Source organism: Eufriesea mexicana, unplaced genomic scaffold (assembly GCF_001483705.2).
Source record: "Eufriesea mexicana isolate 0111107269 unplaced genomic scaffold, ASM148370v2 scaffold798, whole genome shotgun sequence".
Taxonomy (NCBI): domain Eukaryota; kingdom Metazoa; phylum Arthropoda; class Insecta; order Hymenoptera; family Apidae; genus Eufriesea; species Eufriesea mexicana.
In genome coordinates this window covers 288,457-292,099 of record NW_016908980.1, presented here as the reverse complement: position 1 = coordinate 292,099, position 3,643 = coordinate 288,457, and positions in this window count along the sequence as shown.

The window sequence follows — 3,643 nt, the reverse complement described above, 5'->3', positions numbered from 1 at the left end:
ACACCGCGAGAGAGCGCTGCTTTTTGCACCTCCGATCATTACACAGTCGTGCAACTACACCGAGCCGAGTGGTGAGATGAAGTTATCCGTGCGTACGTGAGCGAGGTGTCGATACTTTTAGCCAGTCACGGAGATGGCAAAAACCATCGCCACCACCGCCGCCACCTCGACCGCAGTTTAAAAAGATCAAATGAAACGCGTTATGACAGCGAGAACTGGTTCTTTACGAACATTTAATCCCTCTCGTTCGAGGGTTTATAGTCCGAGAAACACGACGATCTCTAACCAGCCTTTCCTTCCACTTCGACTCTTAAACAAAATTGATCTCGTAGTTGGAAACGCGAGACACCGTCTTATTTCCGGCCCCGAGCTTCGCAATCGTCCCATTCTCCGCCACCCGTTTCCCTTGCAGATGTCTTTGTTCAACGTAATCACTAGACGAACGGAAAAGTGCTACAGCGGGCTTAAGACGAAGTCATTTACGTATACGCGTGCGTTTCACTGCCGCATTCCCAAAGGCGAGATACGTGTCTCTCTCTACACGAGAGCAGGAGAGGAGATTCGAAGCGCGAAGCGTCAAACAGTTGCATCGAATGAAAGCTAAGCCCTTATGGACATTTAAGTAACTCCCTAATGGAAGTTTGGTTCTCGTCGCACCGTGGAAAGTCGAGGACTCGCCAGACGGCCACCTTGCGGGTTGAAAATCTCGTACATGACTTTGTCTCGGCGCGTTGACGTACCGTCTCCGTTCTTCCTAAATGTCCTAATTACAACTACTTACGTTACCTCGAGATACCCGAATGCCCGAAAATGTTTGTCGGAAAAATGGCCGACGAATTTTCGCAAAGGGTGAGAGATAGATCGCGGACGCGAGTTTCGAGTTTCCTCGTTAATTCGTTTGCCGTAGCTGACGTTCGCGACGCGCTACGCTACGCCGAAAATTCGATTCGAAATTACACGGTTATCCCCCTAATTGTGTCGCTAATTCGGTATGTTCTTACACCTGGCAGCCTACGGGTATCATGGTTATTAAACGTTGATAGCGAATCGAATAAGACGTATTATCGCGACACGAATGGCGCCTGGTTTCAAAACGCAGACACCAAGAGCGGTATATTATACGACTCAAGACCGTTTCACAGATCGGTAAAGCATGTGTGCTTGTAAAGCAGCCTGCAGCCTCGGCAGCATGCCGCGTATTAGGGCACGCGTGTACGATTATATATCCTCGCTACTGTGCACACGGTCCGCACACACGACTGCGAATTAAATTACGTCAGTCTATATCGTGTAACAATGCGCTCGCAGAATTACACGGGGAACCTGCACGTCGTCAGTGGGACGTGTTACAGCTGTAATGAGGCAGAGTGATTTCACGATGAAACAGCGAGAGACAAGGGAATCCCGTGTATAAACCTAGAAGCCGCTGTAAATCGCGTTACATTTATCTTCTTCTTCGTTCACGCTGAACTGTTAAGCTTCGCCTTTGGAGAGCGAGGAGAACGATCTATTTGTCGGGAACGCCTTTCATCTCGCGGAAAACTGAATTTAGCTGCTTATACCGAGCAACGTTCATTCCCGTTTCGGCTTTTCCAGCGCTCGTTTATCGTAAATTAACGGGCAGGCTCGCGTTCCGAAGAATGGGCTCGCGGCGGACGCACCGAAACGCGAAATCGTCTTCGACTTATACGATTTACGCAAACGATGGTTAAATTCTGCGGGTAATAGACGCGCTTCCACGCTTTCGCGATAAATATTATATTCAACACCCGCGAGGTATTCGCCGATAGCAGAGCGGTACAAGAGCGTGCTCGATCGCAGAAACTGCTGCTGAAGTACTTGCACCGCTTTCCGATACTATTGACAACTGACGCGTACCTACGGTACATATGAAAAATATCTATCCTCTGTACGGGAACAACGGTTCGCTACGCGCTCGTTGATACGCGACGATCGGTTCTATCGGCAATTTTTCCAGCGCACGTACCCGAGAGCGTTAATCTCGTTACGACTCCGTCACGACTAATTTCTTCCCCGTGTAATTTTCCGACGCGATTTATCCGGTCGCCTTCGCCATCCGCGAGCCAATGATCGATCGACCGGCATGGGAGAAAGGATGGAAAAGGAAAGGCGCGACGACAAATTTTCTCGCGGGTTACGCAACGTATCGCGGTGATTTTCATACCGGCCAACGACGTAATCAAACAGCGCAATAAATCATCATCCTCGGTGTGTTTTGTATTAATAAAAATTCCATTAATCTTGGCGGTACCGAAAGTAAAATAAAGGAGGCGGGGAAAAAAGGAGAAACAATTTAACCGAGTCTCGGTTCCAGGCCCCTAATAATTTAGTCGTCCGGTTGAGGGGTTGCCTGAAAATCGTCGCGCGATTCTTCACGGCGCAGCGTTAATTTTATTCGTGAGAGCGCGGAGAGCGTGAATTAGTGTCCAGAAAGGGATGGTACCACGCCGGCTACCATTACGGCCGAGTAACATACGTAAGGGCTCCGCGTACGGACCGACCTGGCGCGATACCGGCGAAGAAACATCTCCGCGTGCCGTGCTGGGACATAATTCATTGCCGGCAGGAAGCTTGTACCTTAATCTCATCGTATTCTGGCCGAACCGCTGCGAAGGACGACGATGCAGTGTGAAACGTACTGTAGCTTGTACGTGCAAACGCGGTACTTATAAAGGCGACCAATGTATGCATGGGCCACGTACATAACTATCAGCGGAATGTATCATCTCCGCAGTCCGCCGGCAGGACATGTTATTCCGGCTACACACCAATCCCTGGGAATCCAATGGGAATTATTATGTAACCCCCATAATATAAATGCATCGAGGATTTGTCGAACGATAGGCGTGTACGCGTGTCCCAGCTACCCATGGAATATTACGTATAATACCGCGACGCGACGTATGGACAAAGAGCGCATGGTGGATTGCATCGATCTGAATGAAAACCGTGTTCCACGCGTCATTTTCGTGCCTCTTTAATTGCACCAATGCGACGCAGACTCCGCTTCCCAACTATTCGTCGATAGTCCTTTCAATCCTATCTTTACTTCGTCCTTATTTTCGCTATCGATCGTAAATTTCTCGCCCCGTGTATTTTCTCGCCATTTCATCCTCCCGCGAAATACGCGTGTACGAAAAAGAAAAAAAAAGAAGAAAAAGGGGAAAAAATGACTCGGCGACTAGAGTGAAGGGTGATGGGAAAGGAAGAAAAATTATCGAGAAATTTTGGTCAAAGCGCGATATCGGGGACTGGACGAAAACGCGAAGCGTGACGGCCATTCGAACTAGCGCGTTAGACCTGGAACGAAGCGGAATCCGGGTACTAATTCCATGGCGCCCGGTAGAAATTCTAGCCATGTCCCACGCACGATAATGTACTCGAATAACGCGATAACGCGAAACGACTAGATAGAAGCGAAATAATTCGCGAGCAATATCGCGATAATTGTTTGTATAGCCGACACTCCCCGAGATCGCAATGCCGACGATTTTGATACTTCTCGGTGTAATCGTCCGATAGGCTAGCCTCGCGTGGCGATAAGGAAGTCCCATTGGCCGGAGGTAGAACGAGAGAGCTTTGCGAAGGGATTCGAGAAGGGAAGAAAGGAAGAAGATCGGAA